This window comes from Gopherus flavomarginatus, chromosome 3 (genome assembly GCF_025201925.1).
Source record: "Gopherus flavomarginatus isolate rGopFla2 chromosome 3, rGopFla2.mat.asm, whole genome shotgun sequence".
Classification (NCBI taxonomy): domain Eukaryota; kingdom Metazoa; phylum Chordata; order Testudines; family Testudinidae; genus Gopherus; species Gopherus flavomarginatus.
Window position 1 is genome coordinate 66,095,634 of NC_066619.1, and position 16,451 is coordinate 66,112,084.

Here is a 16,451-nt window from a genome sequence, read left to right on the forward strand (position 1 = left end):
TCAGGAAACCGGATTTTTTCAACTTTGGGTGGAGGGAATTGAGTGTCTTTGTCTTTGTTTTCTGGCTGCCTGCTTTCTCTGAGCTTTGGAGAAGTAGTTTCTTTTTTCTAGTCTTCTGTTTCCAAGTGTAAGGACAAAGAGATCAGATAGTAAGTTCTATGGTTTCTTTTCTTTGGTATTTGCATGAATATAAGTGCTGGAGTGCTTTGATTTGTATTCTTTTTGAATAAGGCTGTTTATTCAATATTCTTTTAAGCAATTGACCCTGTGTTGTGTCATCTTAATACAGAGAGATCATTTGTATGTATTTTTCTTTCTTTTTATATAAAGCTTTCTTTTAAGACCTGTTGGAGTTTTTCTTTACTCAGGGAAATTGAGTCTGTACTCACCAGGGAATTGGTGGGAGGAAGAAATCGGGGAGATCTGTGTGTTGGATTGCTAGCCTGATTTTGCATTCCCTCTGGGGGAATAGGAAAGTACTTTGGTTTCCAGGATTGGGAACGGAGAGGGGGAGTCCCTCTGTTTGGATTCACAGAGCTTGTGTCTGTGTATCTCTCCAGGAGCACCTGGAGGGGGGAAGGGAAAAAGGATTATTTCCCTTTGTTGTGAGACTCAAGGGATTTGGGTCTTGGGGTCCCCAGGGAAGGTTTTTCAGGGGGACCAGAGTGCCCCAAAACACTCTAATTTTTTGGGTGGTGGCAGCAGATACCAGGTCCAAGCTGGTAACTAAGCTTGGAGGTTTTCATGCTAACCCCCATATTTTGGACGCTAAGGTCCAAATCTGGGACTGAGGTTATGATATGGTGGCAGCGGTGGGATATAGACAGAATCCAGAAGCCAGTAGGAATATTAAATTTTTCTTTTCTCTGCTAAGGGCTTTTTAGCAGAGAGAGAAACAGTTGGTTTTAACAGGGAACCAGAGAGAATTTTTTTTTTCTGCTCTCTCTGGCAGTTTGTGGCTTGCATGTTAAGCGAGAAGCCATTAAGAGACTGTTGAGGGTCTTTTGTCATGCAATAGCCCTCCCATTAGGAGGCAAGTACCAGCACTTATATGCATGCAAATAAAGTGGTTTTTCTGGTTTCCCTTCATTGAACATTAGCTAGAGAGAGAAAAGGAAAAAAGCACTGTTGCTAGGCAGACTTCAGGAGGCAACAGAGAACCTGCAGTTCAGAAGATAAACACCGGAGGGCACCCCAACACAAGAAAACAGGAATCATGACTTCTAAGGCAAAAATTGAGGCTGAAGAGCAACTCAAAGAAGCTGAACACAGGCGACAACTGGAAATAAAACAAAAAGAGATGGAGATGAAAGAAAGAGAAGAACGAATCAAACAGGCAGCACACAAAAGAAAACTAGAAGAAGAAGAGTTCGCCCACCGAAGGAAACAAGAAGAAGAAGAGTTGGCCCACCGCCGAGAAATGGAAAAGCACCAAAAAGAAATGGAAAAACAACAAAAAGAAATGGAAGAGAAGGAAAAACAGAGAAAACATGAACTGGAGTTGGCAAAAGCTGGGCTGCATGTGCCAGCCAACCCTAACAACCCGGCGCCCATTATTGCTCCACAGCACAGGAAATTTCCCACCTACAAGGCAGGTGATGACACCGAGGCCTTCTTGGAAAATTTTGAAAGAGCCTGTCTTGGGTACAGCATTCCCGAAGACCAGTACATGGTAGAATTGAGGTCACAGCTCAGTGGACCTTTAGCAGAGGTGGCAGCTGAAATGCCTAAGCTGCAAATGAATGACTATAAACTTTTTCAAACCAAGGCCAGATACCGAATGGGGATAACCCCAGATCATGCCCGTCGGCGCTTCAGAACCCAAAAGTGGAAACCCGAGGTGTCATTTCCCAAACACGCCTACTACATTGCAAAAAACTATGAGGCCTGGATAACAGGAAACAACATTCAAACCTTGGAAGAACTAAACCTCCTCATACAAATGGAGCAGTTCTTGGATGGTGTTCCTGAAGACATCACACGGTACATACAAGATGGAAATCCCAAAGATATCGCTGAGGCGGGGGAGATTGGAGCCAAATGGATGGAACTGGCAGAAAGCAAGAAAGCTACTGTCAAGGGGAACGATTACCCCAGGGGGCACACAGACCATAAACCCTACAACCGAGGACAGCCAAAGACCCCACATACCACCCAAGTAAAGCCACAGATGCCCTACCCTTCAACCTCACCAGTCTCCAGTAACTCACCTCGGCCCAGTGACCCATCAGATGGAAGATGCTTTAAGTGTAATGAACTGGGACATATCAAGGCCAAGTGTCCCAAGAACACCATGCGAGTGCAATTCATTACACCACCATCACACCAAAGATCCCCAGGCCCGGATGCCTCTCAAATACCCTTGGAGCGAAGGGAAAATTTGAGAGTGGGCGGAAAGAAGGTTACTGCGTGGAGAGACACGGGGGCACAAGTGTCAGCTATCCACCAATCCTTCGTTGACCCCAAATTCATCAACCCAAAGGCCAAAGTTACAATTTACCCCTTCATGTCACAAGCTGTAGACTTGCCTACAGCTCAACTGCCTGTCCAGTACAAAGGCTGGTCAGGGATGTGGACTTTTGCAGTCTATGACAATTATCCTATCCCCATGCTACTGGGGGAAGACTTGGCCAACCAGGTGAGGCGGGCCAAGAGAGTGGGAATGGTTACACGTAGCCAAACCAGGCAAGCTTCCAGACCCATTCCTGTTCCTGAACCGTCCACAGAGGCCCCGTCTGTGTTACCAGAGACCCAGACAGAGGTAGTGGACCCGGATTCCATGCATACCACTGAAACAGCCACAGCATCTCCAGTCCCAGGCCCGGAACTGGAACAGCAACCAGCACCAGCAAGTGCAACCACATCTTCAAACTCAACGCCAGAGGGCGCCAGCGAGCCAGAACTGGCAGAAGCAAAAGACAGCCATACCCAAAAGGCTCAGCCAGAGCCTGAAATACCCTCAGGTGCACCAGCGGAGAGCGGTTCACCAGCAACGGAAACAACCCCATCACCTACATCGCTTCCAGAGGGACCAAGCCCAAGTCCACAGTCTGAGGAAGAACTGGTGACCCCAGCCTCAAGGGAACAGTTCCAGACTGAGCAGGAAGCGGATGACAGCCTTCAGAAAGCGTGGGCGGCGGCACGGAGCACCCCACCGCCTCTCAGCTCTTCTAATCGATCCCGGTTTGTTATAGACCAAGGACTTTTATACAAGGAAATTCTTTCTGGTGGACACCGGGAAGAATGGCAGCCGCAAAAACAGTTGGTGGTTCCAACTAAGTACCGGGGGAAGCTCTTAAGCTTAGCCCATGATCATCCCAGTGGCCATGCTGGGGTGAACAGAACCAAGGACCGGTTGGGGAAGTCCTTCCACTGGGAGGGGATGGGCAAGGATGTTGCCAAGTATGTCCGGTCTTGTGAGGTATGCCAAAGAGTGGGAAAGCCTCAAGACCAGGTCAAGGCCCCTCTCCAGCCACTCCCCATAATTGAGGTCCCATTTCAGCGAGTAGCTGTGGATATTCTGGGCCCTTTCCCAAAAAAGACGCCCAGAGGAAAGCAGTACGTACTGACTTTAGTGGACTTTGCTACCCGATGGCCAGAAGCAGTCGCTCTAGGCAACACCAGGGCTAACACTGTGTGCCTGGCCCTAACAGACATCTTTGCCAGGGTAGGTTGGCCCTCTGACATCCTTACAGATTCAGGGTCTAATTTCCTGGCAGGGACCATGGAAAAACTGTGGGAAACTCATGGGATGAATCACTTGGTTGCCACCCCGTACCACCATCAAACCAATGGCCTGGTGGAAAGGTTCAATGGAACTTTGGGGGCCATGATACGAAAATTCATCAACGAATTCTCCAATAATTGGGACCTAGTGTTGCAGCAGTTGCTGTTTGCCTACAGGGCTGTACCACATCCCAGTTTAGGGTTTTCACCATTTCAACTTGTGTATGGTCACGAGGTTAAGGGGCCATTACAGTTGGTGAAGCAGCAATGGGAGGGGTTTACGCCTTCTCCAGGAACTAACATTCTGGACTTTGTAAGCAACCTACAAAGCACCCTCCGACACTCTTTAGCCCTTGCTAGAGAGAACCTAAAGGATGCTCAAGAAAAGCAAAAGGCCTGGTATGACAGACATGCCAGAGAACGTTCCTTCAAGGTAGGAGACCAGGTTATGGTCTTGAAGGCGCAACAGGCCCATAAGATGGAAGCATCATGGGAAGGGCCATTCACGGTCCAAGAGCGCCTGGGAGCTGTAAACTACCTCATAGCAATTCCCAATTCCTCACTAAAGCCTGAAGTGTACCATGTTAATTCTCTCAAGCCTTTCTATTCCAGAGACTTACAGGTTTGTCAGTTTACAGTCCAGGGAGATGATGCTGAGTGGCCTGACGGTGTCTACTACGACGGGAAAAAAGACGGTGGCGTGGAAGAGGTGAACCTCTCAACCACCCTGGAACGTCTGCAGCGGCAACAAATCAAGGAGCTGTGCACTAGCTTCGCCCCATTGTTCTCAGCCACCCCAGGACGGACTGAACGGGCATACCACTCCATTGATACAGGTAATGCTCACCCAATCAGAACCCCACCCTACCGAGTGTCTCCTCATGCCCAAGCTGCTATAGAACGGGAGATCCAGAACATGCTACAGATGGGTATAATCCGCTCATCTACCAGTGCATGGGCATCTCCAGTGGTTCTGGTACCCAAACCAGATGGGGAAATACGCTTTTGCGTGGACTACCGTAAGCTAAATGCTGTAACTCGTCCGGACAACTATCCAATGCCACGCACTGATGAGCTATTGGAAAAGTTGGGACGTGCCCAGTTCATCTCTACAATAGACTTAACCAAGGGGTACTGGCAAGTACCGCTAGATGAACCTGCCAAGGAGAGGTCAGCATTCGTCACCCATGCGGGGGTGTATGAATTCAATGTCCTTCCTTTCGGCCTTCGAAATGCACCCGCCACCTTCCAGAGGCTGGTAGATGGTCTACTAGCTGGACTGGGAGAATTTGCAGTTGCCTACCTCGATGATGTGGCCATTTTTTCAGACTCCTGGCCCGAACACCGACTACACCTGGAAAAGGTCTTTGAGCGCATCAGGCAGGCCGGACTAACTGTTAAGGCCAAAAAGTGTCAAATAGGCCAAAACAGAGTGACTTACCTGGGGCACCAGGTGGGTCGAGGAACCATAAACCCCCTACAGGCCAAGGTGGATGCTATCCAAAAGTGGCCTGTCCCACGGTCCAAGAAGCAGGTCCAATCCTTCTTAGGCTTGGCCGGATACTACAGGCGATTTGTACCCCACTACAGCCAAATCGCTGCCCCACTGACCGACCTGACCAAAAAGACCCAGCCAAATGCAGTTAAGTGGACTGATGAGTGTCAAAAGGCCTTTACCCAACTTAAGGCAACGCTCATGTCTGACCCTGTGCTCAGGGCCCCGGATTTTGACAAGCCATTCCTAGTAACCACAGATGCATCTGAGCGTGGTATAGGAGCGGTGCTCATGCAGGAAGCAACAGATCACAACTTCCATCCTGTCGTGTTTCTCAGCAAGAAACTGTCTGAGAGGGAAAGTCACTGGTCAGTCAGTGAAAAGGAATGCTATGCCATTGTGTACGCCCTGGAAAAGCTACGCCCATATGTTTGGGGACGGCGGTTCCAACTACAAACTGACCATGCTGCACTAAAGTGGCTTCATACTGCCAAGGGGAACAACAAGAAACTTCTTCGTTGGAGTTTAGCTCTCCAAGATTTTGATTTTGAAATTCAACACATCACAGGAGCTTCTAACAAAGTAGCTGATGCATTCTCCCGTGAGAGTTTCCCAGAATCTAGTAGTTAAAAAGTGTTCTTAAAATGTAGAAGTCTGTTAGTTATATACTTAGGAGTATATGTAAAGGTGTATGTGTTGTATTAATCTGTTTATTTTCAAGTTCTAGAAGGAAATCGCCGCCAGTGAGCTTCCCCACTGTCTGCAATTTGGGGGGCGTGTCATAAACAGATAGCTAAGGGTTAATGTCTCTTTCACCTGAAGCACCTGACCAGAGGACCAATCAGGAAACCGGATTTTTTCAACTTTGGGTGGAGGGAATTGAGTGTCTTTGTCTTTGTTTTCTGGCTGCCTGCTTTCTCTGAGCTTTGGAGAAGTAGTTTCTTTTTTCTAGTCTTCTGTTTCCAAGTGTAAGGACAAAGAGATCAGATAGTAAGTTCTATGGTTTCTTTTCTTTGGTATTTGCATGAATATAAGTGCTGGAGTGCTTTGATTTGTATTCTTTTTGAATAAGGCTGTTTATTCAATATTCTTTTAAGCAATTGACCCTGTGTTGTGTCATCTTAATACAGAGAGATCATTTGTATGTATTTTTCTTTCTTTTTATATAAAGCTTTCTTTTAAGACCTGTTGGAGTTTTTCTTTACTCAGGGAAATTGAGTCTGTACTCACCAGGGAATTGGTGGGAGGAAGAAATCGGGGAGATCTGTGTGTTGGATTGCTAGCCTGATTTTGCATTCCCTCTGGGGGAATAGGAAAGTACTTTGGTTTCCAGGATTGGGAACGGAGAGGGGGAGTCCCTCTGTTTGGATTCACAGAGCTTGTGTCTGTGTATCTCTCCAGGAGCACCTGGAGGGGTGAAGGGAAAAAGGATTATTTCCCTTTGTTGTGAGACTCAAGGGATTTGGGTCTTGGGGTCCCCAGGGAAGGTTTTTCAGAGGGACCAGAGTGCCCCAAAACACTCTAATTTTTTGGGTGGTGGCAGCAGGTACCAGGTCCAAGCTGGTAACTAAGCTTGGAGGTTTTCATGCTAACCCCCATATTTTGGACGCTAAGGTCCAAATCTGGGACTGAGGTTATGATAAGAGGTATTTTAAAATTCTTCTTTAGACAATTGAAGCTTTTTTTTATAAGTAACTTTATCTCAGAGTCAGGATAATGAATATTTGTTTCTTTTGCCGTACTGGAAGCATCTGGAGAAAAAATAAAAACAAATTAAATTCTGCCATCCTTACTCATGATGAATAGTATTCAGTTTGTAAACCCATTGAAATAAATATTACTGAGTGCCAAGAAAAACACTACTCACTGTGTGAAGATGCCAGAATTAGATCCTTTAAATGGAAAGTAAAGATTTTCTAAGAGTTTAGCTTAATGAAACTGACTTCACTTCATTGATTTTTAGCACAGTCATGCAAACACGTAGTGAGGGATGGGTGGAAGGAATCTTTATTTTTATATAAACATTATGTTTACATAAAACAATATACTGGATATTCTGATTTAGACGTGCTCACAGACTTGAGTGCTTTCTGCTGTTACTAAAGCAGAGCTAGTACTATACCTTTTTCCTGTCATAGGGCAAAGTGAAAGCAAATAATTGTTACTCAGATTTTTTTTTTGTTTTTGTCTGTCTAGAATAACTTTGACAAATTGGATACAACATATATAGTACTGAAAACACTATTATCTGTTCATACCATTCACCATAGTGTATATTAGGCATCTCTTCTCCCCTTGTGGAAAAAGACTTTAATGTGTTTCATTCCGTTTGTTCAAAACCATCCCTGCTGTAGTCTTTGTGGCACGGTACAATCAATCTTTCTACTCAAAGGTTAACACAAACTGCTGTATTCCCAAGACATGGAGGATATGACAAAAATATAATTTGTAGAGGGAGAACACTGTATGACCTCTGGTAGTAAAAGGTCTTCAAACGCCTTCTGTGAAACAGAATAATTTAACAAGTGGTTTTATGCTAACTAAAATGAATTACTGTTGACATTTTTAATCAAACAAAAAGAGAGGAACTGGAGTGCACAGTAGTTGTAATAATTTTCACTAAAAGAATAAAAGGAATATATGGGCATGAAATTTTATGTTCTCTTACAAGATTCTCTAATGTGGTAGCTGACATGTTGTGGATACTCCAATGACTACATAATTGATCAAAATCATTTTAATGGCATTATTTTTTCTTTATAAGTATCTTTAACTAGTGTTTGATTAGATGCTTATATGTATTTTCACATAATAAGAACATAGTAATGACGATACTGGGTCAGACCAGTGGTCCAGCTAGCTCAGCATCCTGTCTTCTGACAGTGGCAAGAGCCAGATACTTCAGAAGGAATTAATGGAACAGAACAGTTTGAGTGATCCATCCCCTGTCATCCAGTTCCAGCTTTTGGCAGTCAGAGGTTTAGGGACACCCAAACATGGGGGGATGTCCCTGACCATCTTTGGTAATAGCCATTGATGGATGTATCCTCCATACCCTCTGCGTTTGGGTATGTAGTTATATCTTTGGCCTTCACAACATCCCCTGGCAATGAGTTCCACAGGTTGTCTGTGCAGTGTGTGAAGACATACTTCCTTAGTTTGATTTTAAACCTGCTGCCTATTAATTTCATTGGGTTACTCCTGGATCTTGTGTTAAACAAAGGGATAAATATCACTTCCTTATTCACTTTCTAAACACCATTCATGATTTTATACACCTCTTTCATATCCCCTTTTAGTCATCTCTTTTCAAAGCTGAACAGTCCAGTCTTTTTAATCTCTCCTCAGATGGAAGCTGTTCCATACCCTTATCATTTTTATTGCCCTTCTCTGTACTTTTTCGAATTCTAATATGTCTTAGTTGAGATGGGGCAAACAGAACTGCACACAGTATTTAAGGTGCAGGGGTACTATGGATTTATATAGTGGAATTATAAACCTATTTATAATCTATTTCTTTCCTAATGGTTCTTAACATTCTGTGAGCTCTTTTGACTGCTGCTGAACTTTGAGCAGATATTTTCCATCATGACTCCAAAGTCTCTTTCTTGAGTGGTAACAGCTAATTTCCTTTCTATTTTTTAGTAGCACTTTACTTTCAATTTTTAAAAGACGTCTTTTTGTGTCTAACTGCCTCTTTCACTCCGTTGTTGCCATGGTGGCATTTTTTTGATCCTCTTACTGGTGTTTTTTTTGGGAGGGAGGGGGATGGGTGTACATATAGTTTGACCCTCTATTGTAATTGGCCTCTGGAGCTGTCCCATAATGCCTCAAGTGACTGCTGGAGACATGTGCCCCTCCCGTTTCAAAGCACCATTTCTGACAGACGTTGCGTGCTGTGCTGATCTGCTCCAGGACGCACAGAAAACTATTAATGTGGAATGCTCGTGCTGTTGAATACAGAGGGGTGTGTGTGTGTGTGTGAGAGAGAAAGAGAGTTTGCTATGCAGAGAGCCCAGGGAGGGAGGCGGGGCTGATGTCAAGGTTTCCCCCTCCCCCTGCCTCAGGACTGGTTGCTTCTGGCCATTGTCTGAACATACAAGACAGCATGCTGACACGCTCTCTGTCCCCCAAAACACACTGTCTCTCTCTCCCCTTCCCTACACACAGATACTCGCCCAGGTGGTATTTTTGCAGTAATGCAACAGAGGAGTTTCTGTACAGAGGAGTTTCATGTACACGTCTTCAGTTTGAGCGCAAAAAGCTGCTTTACTGCGCAGAAACTTGCCATTGCAGACAAGCCCTGAAACATCCCATTTAAACTGAGTACTTGTTTTATTATTCTTTCTCTGCTCCTGGAATATGCAGTCTATTCCCACTCCCATGACTTTCTCTGCTCTACTTCTCTCTTGGATCACTGGCAATCTGGTTTCTCCTCTTCCTACTATACTTAAACGGCATTTGCCAAGTCCGTCAACAACCTCCTTCTGATCTAATCAAAGGACTTCTCTGGTTTTGTCTTCCAGCAGCCACTTTCAGCACTGTCAATCTGCATGGGGGAAGGGATATCTCAGTGGTTTGAGCATTGGCCTGCTAAATCCAGGGTTGTGAGTTCAGTCCTTGAGGGGGCCATTTAAGGATCTGAGGCAAAATCAGTATTTGGTCCTGCTAGTGAAGGCAGGGGACTGGACTCAATGACCTTCAAAGTCCCTTCCAGCTCCATGAGATAGGTATATCTCTATATGTTAATTTCATTTTTTAGCATAATGACATTATGTAAAGTCTTGGTTCCCCTCCTCCTCTAACTCCAGCATTTTTCAATGGCTCCACTTTCTCCCTCCCCATTTCTCCCCACACTCTATATAGGGGACCTCAGATATCACCTCTAGACCAAAGACTCCTAAAAATCCCTCAGCCTCTCAGACCTACACCTCTCTCTCCATCATTTGATTCAGGATGTCTCAGATCAACTCAGGTTCAGAATGGTGGAACCTGAACTTTCTTGTCCCTTCCAAGCCTCCCTCTTTCTGCATCAGTATCAATAATTCCACTATTCTCCCTGCCATCCAATTTGTCACCTCTATACTGTATTGAGCACCTCTCTCTTCTCCTTTGCCCCTGATCCAGGCTGTCTCTAAGTAATAGTGCCATTGAGTTCTTCCTCTGCTACATCACTTGTAAGATCTAGGACTGCACTCAGAAGTTCAGGTAGCCTGAACAATGTATTTCTAGCAGTCCCAAAATACCGTTGTGTGCAAGCATTATATACAAAACATTACGTTAAAATATTTTAAGATTACATTTAAGTCAAGCACTGAAAAGTTGGCAAATGTGAGAATTAAGGTTGCTTGTGCTCTCTTAATTCATCCCCCATGTGCCTTATGATACAGTCTTTAATTATATGATCACATGTTATTTTTCCATAGGACCCCTGCTTCATTCTGTGAATGAGTAGCTATTCAATATCTCTTTGTACCCTCCTCATTTAGCATGTGGCCCCAGGCCTTATTTACTGCACAGTGTCCAAACCTTAATTGAATAAAAAATTATTTATTTTGTTAAATAAAATAAAATAAAATAATGTAGATATACCCATCTCCTAGAACTGGAAGAGACCTTGAAAGGTCCTCAAGTCCAGCCCCCTGTTTTCACTAGCAGGATCAAGTACTGATTTTGCCCCAGATCCCTAAGTGGCCCCCTCAAGGACTGAACTCACAACCCTGGGTTTAGCAGGCTAATGCTCAAACCTCTGAGCTATCCCTCCAAACCACTGAGCTATTCCTAGTTCTCGTCATTGTATGAATGTTTCACAAACATTAATGACTATCTGCACAGCACACTTGTGAGATTAGGGGGTATTACTATCACTATTTTACAGATGGAGAACTGAAGCACATAATGATTAAGACCAAAATTGGCAAAAAAAAGTATCCACTAATTTTGGGTGGTCAACCTAAAACACTGATTTATTCAGAATACTTATTATATAATCACAGAATATGTTCAAAGCACAAGTCCAGTCATTTCAATTGCAGTTGTAAGGGCTCAGCACTTCTGCAAATTTGGCCCCAGCTGTTTCACGTTGGCCACCAGAACACACAGTTAGTGTGAGGAACACAAAATTGGTGACCATCTATGAAAAATCTGGTTCATGTGACTTGCCCAGCATCTCACAGGAACTCTGTGGCAGAGGCAGAGATACAATCCAATTGTCCAGGGTGGCACAGAACTGCCTTAGCCAGAAACTGTTATTTCTCTCCCTGCAATTGTCTGCCTTATTCACTACACACCTTCCAACTTCTGCAACAAATGAAGCCGGGTCCTACAGACAACAATGTCCTTCATTACACAACCCTAGTTCAGTCCCAGAGCAGGTCCAGCCTGTGCACTGAATGAGGCAGGAGTCCTGTGGGGAAAGTAAGATGTAGGATAAGAGGTACTATATGTATGAAATATTTACAGTACTAGATTCTAAATTCCTTAGGCCGGACACTGGACTCTTTTTTTTAATTCTTGCGTTTTAATAAAAGTAGTGTAACTTGTAGTACAGAAACTTGCCAGTGTAGACATACCCTCAGTCTTCGGTGGATTTGCCATTAGGCTTATGTTGTTTGTGAAGTAATGTGATGTTTATGAACTTTCTCCGTTTACATTCTGTAACATTCAAAAAACTGTACAGCAGCATTACCAATCATAAAACTACAGATATAGGTGAAGATATATTCCAGTAAAAGCATGACACAAATGTGAACCACATTGTCAAGGAAAATGTTTTTTATTAGAATACCACCTCCTTTTATATTAAGGAAAATAATTAAGTGGATGCAGCATCACATGAAGGTAACTTTTTTGTTTTAAAAAATAGCAAAACTAGAGTTTTAAAAGAAACTCTGAAGATTGTAAAAATATATTTTAATAAATGTAGTCTCAAATTGAGTAGCACAGGCAATGACGTGGATTAAGTCTGACTGGAATGCAGATTCATTAAAATCTCTCTCATACATAACAATATGGCTATCTGGAGTTTTCTGAACATAAAGCTCTTGGTAACTTTTACTCTTGATAAGGCAGTGGCAGGTGTTGTCAGATGCTACCGGTGTGGTGCTCTGCTCTGTTCAATGTTGGTATCACTCGGCTGCGTGCGTGTGTTCCTTCTATGTGCTGCCCCAACTCTGCAGAAGCTGACACAGCAGACCCGAAGAGAACCCCCAATGACCACAGAGTCTAGTAAGATACAAAGGCACATCAGCCAGGTTTATTGCCATATGGACACAATGATAGTTCCCCCTAGATTGTTACTCTACAGGGCATACTACGAGAATGTGCCTCTTGGCAATGGACTCGGCTCAGTCAGTGACGGGACTTTCCACTGCCCCCTCAGCCAGACAAAGACACTGCCCCAGGGATACATTCTTATACACAGGTACAAACAAGTTACACATCACTCCTGACATACTGAGGTGCAACCCTTCTACGTAGCAAAGTACAACCCCTCTACGTAGTAAGGTGACACCTCTCACCTTATACATGTTGGTTGGAACAAAACAACTCTATCCATCATATTACCCTTTTGCCCCTGTCATTGGAATGGGTTAGTCTATTCCTTCTTATCTGTGTGGAGTGTACAAGTATGCGAATTTTCTGATATCTGGTGTCCAGTACCTTTTAACTATGTCTCTTTCTGCAGCATCAGCCCTTTCCTTGCCAGCTTCTGTGAGCAGGGCCTGCCTCTGGCTCACAGCTTAACTTTGCTTTATGTTAACAAAGTCTTGACCATTACTTTAGTTCAGGCCTTAGGCCTCATACCAGGCCTCCGATACCAAGGTTTATGTCTCAGGGCCTTCTCTTACTACAGCAGGAAATAAATCAATGGGGACCATTCAACTGATAGATGGTTGACACATGCAGTATAATACAAGAGTGCTCTTACTACACTGTATTTAGTCTCAAGCACTTACACACATATACAACAGGGTAGTAAAATACCCCAGCCCTCAATTACCAAAGTTTGGAGTGGTTTTCAAGTGGTACAGCATCAGACATCTGATGCCCTTTCTTCCACCTGCCATTGGGGACCCTCAGATGTGTCCATAAGGTGATCCAACTAGCCCAATCTTCTCCCCCCTTATTTATTGTGTTAATATGACAATAACATATTAATCAAAAAAACTGGTCAAGTAAGCACTTTCAAAGGTTAAGCGAGGAGTTTCATTAGACCATTAATTAAACATATGTTTTTGTGAAGTCCACATGCTTGAAGGTCGTGACAAACACATCCCAGAGGACAAATATAAGCTTCCTTCCTTCCTTGTGCTATGGCTGCTGCATAGGCCCACTAAAGGCCTATTGACCTGACTGTTTTTGGCGATAAGCATGATAATCGATGTGCCAGCTACCAGTAGTGATCCAGACAATTTACTGATCCTCCAAGATCTCCCCATACAATATCACTCCTGTCCTCCTTCAAAAAACATGTAACCTCTCTGTCACAGATTTTTCTACCCAACCCCTTTTCCCCAGGGTTCTTTAATTTTTCTTTCTCAAACAGATGCTTCTTCCCCTTGGACTCTTTGACATACCTTTTCCCAGCCCTCTTAAATGTGATTCTTGCTTACTAGACTAGCTTTTTTGTAGTATCTCCTCAGACCACATGGTCATGCCTCAAGGATTCTATTTCAGTCACTACTGGATGTTTGCTCTGCTGTTAAGTCTCTCTTTCATACTCAGATCCTCATATTGATTCCACAAAGCAGTCCTTCACCCTTGTCAAGGTTCCTCCCCCAGCATGGACACTTCTAAGCTTAATTACTAGCTTAGATCTGGTAACACTGCCACCATCCAGAAATTTCAGTGTCTGGAACACTTCCTGTCCCCCCAAAACCTTCCCCTCCCTGGGCAGCCTTGAGAGGCTTTTTCACCAAGTTCCTGGTGAACACCGATCCAACTCCTTGGATCTTAACACAAGGAGAATTTAACCATCCCCCCCTCCTTTCCCCCACCAATTCCTGGTGAGTCCAGATCCAATCCCCTTGGATCTTAAAACAAGGAAAAATCAATCCGGTTCTTAAAAAGAAAGCTTTTAATTAAAGAAAGAAAGGTAAAAATCATCTCTGTAAAATCAGGATGGAAAATACTTTACAGGGTAATCAGATTCATATAGCCCAGAGGAACCCCCTCTAGCCTTAGGTTCAAAGTTACAGCAAACAGAGGTAAAATCTTTTGAGCAAAAAGGAACATTTACAAGCTGAGAAAACAAAAATAAGACTAACATGCCTTGCCTGGCTGTTACAAGTTTGAAACATGAGAGACTGATTCTGAAAGATTTGGAGAGCCTGGATTGACGTCTGGTACCTCATAGCCCCCAGAGCGAACAACCCCCAAAACAAAGAGCACAAACAAAAGACTTCCCTCCACCACCAAGATTTTAAAGTATCTTGTCCCCTTATTGGTCCTCTGGTCAGGTGTCAGCCAGGTTTACTGAGCTTCTTAACCCTTTACAAGTAAAAGAGGCATTATCCCTTAACTATCTGTTTATGACAACCCTATTAGTAGCTTTAGAGGTATAAGTAGTCCTGTTAGTCAGTGGCAGGAAGGGGATGTGTCAGAATGTCGTGAAACCCAGACAGTTCCTGTTCTGTCTCCACAGACTGCGTCTGTCCATTCCCCCAGAACCTCATTAGGTGCAAGTAGGCTTGCTTCAGGTCAGGGATTCTCAACCTTTTTCTTTCTGAGGCCCCCCCTAACATGCTATAAAAAGTCCATGGTATACCTGTGTCAGGATCGTCAATAGGAGGTAACAAACAGGGCAATTGCCTGGCACCCTATGCCACAGGGGTCTCTATGAAGCTAAGCTGCTCAAGCCCGGGTGGCTGGGCTTTAGGTAGTGGGGCTTCGGCTTTCTGCCCTGGGCCCCAGTGAGTCTAATTCCAGCCTTGCTTAGCAGATCCCCTGAAATCTGCTTGTAGCCCCTCAAGGGACCTCAGAACTGCTGCTCCAGGCAATCCCTGCTGAAGAGCAGAAACTAAAATGAAAAGAACGCTGCTCAAATGTGATTCAGAATTAGTAGGACTGTGCTGACAGGGGGTTGCCTTTTAGTCAGAAATAAAGCCCTCCTTTCTGTTTGCCTAAGATTCCAGCAACTTGAGCCCTTCTCACCTTTACAGAGTACAATATGATGGACAAAAAATAGTAGTGTAGCTGTAGTAGCACAGGTAATGGAAATGGTGGCCTGTGCTAACTGCCCCAGCTACAAACCCAAATAGACCCTGTGGAAGAATATATATATTGTAGGCAAAGCTGATTATTTAAATGTTTTTAAGTGTCTGGGGTTGTTGGTTTGTAAATCTGTATTTGAACAAGTTAGTTGAATTTAGCCATTTAGAATAGATTTTATGAGGCATACTAGCATAGATGGCATAACAAATTTTGTTCAGGTCTAATTTTCTTTGTTCATTTTGCTGAAATTGGACCTATTACTTTAGCAATTATTATCTGACAGAAGTTTTCACGTGGGATATTCCTCTTTGAAGGCCAGAGATTGGAAGCCTAGTTGAAATCACTGAACCAGGACCGTTTATAAACATGACAGAATCTCTTAGGTTTTATTTGAAAGACTTAATTTCCCCCATACCAAGTTAATGATCATGAATTACCGGTGAATGAGTTGAAGCTTAGACGTTATCATTCTGACTTCCTACTACTTAATATAAAACTTTTTTTTTAAATGGCACTATAACTGTAATTTAAAAATTAAATAATGAATTCCTTAATTGTAAGTTATCTCTTCATTAGGTATATGTAGAATTAAATAAAAGGACTCATCACTATATATTTACCACAAATTAAAAGCATAATTTGATAGTTGAATATCTGTTCCCCTGTGGCTCTAATGTACAGACAGAACTGACATTTGCTTAGAGCAACAAAATGTTCCGTTATTGTGTGGGTGACTGCAAGCTGGTGGAGTATATAAAGCTAGTTTGGATTCGGGCAGTAGAATCCCTAAGGATAGCCCTCATTGTCACCGTTTTAAGTATTTTTACAAGATTAAACATAAATCAGTGTGGTTAAAAGTGATTTTTGGCAAAAAAAAATCTACTTTTTACACTGAGATTAATTTTTCTTTTTCTGTGTTCTTGGGCCAACATTCTAGAACTTGGTACAGGCATGGTGGGTTATGGGAAAGCATGCTGATTTGTTATAATACTGTAGGTACAACTGCTTCCTGTTT

At 43.5% G+C, this 16,451-nt stretch overlaps 1 protein-coding gene across 11 annotated transcripts in view; it reads left to right on the forward strand.

Moving 5' to 3' along the window:
* The window catches only part of PAM (peptidylglycine alpha-amidating monooxygenase), an 843,699-nt gene that overhangs the window by 791,279 nt on the left and 35,969 nt on the right, over positions 1-16,451 (forward strand). The window lies entirely within an intron of this gene.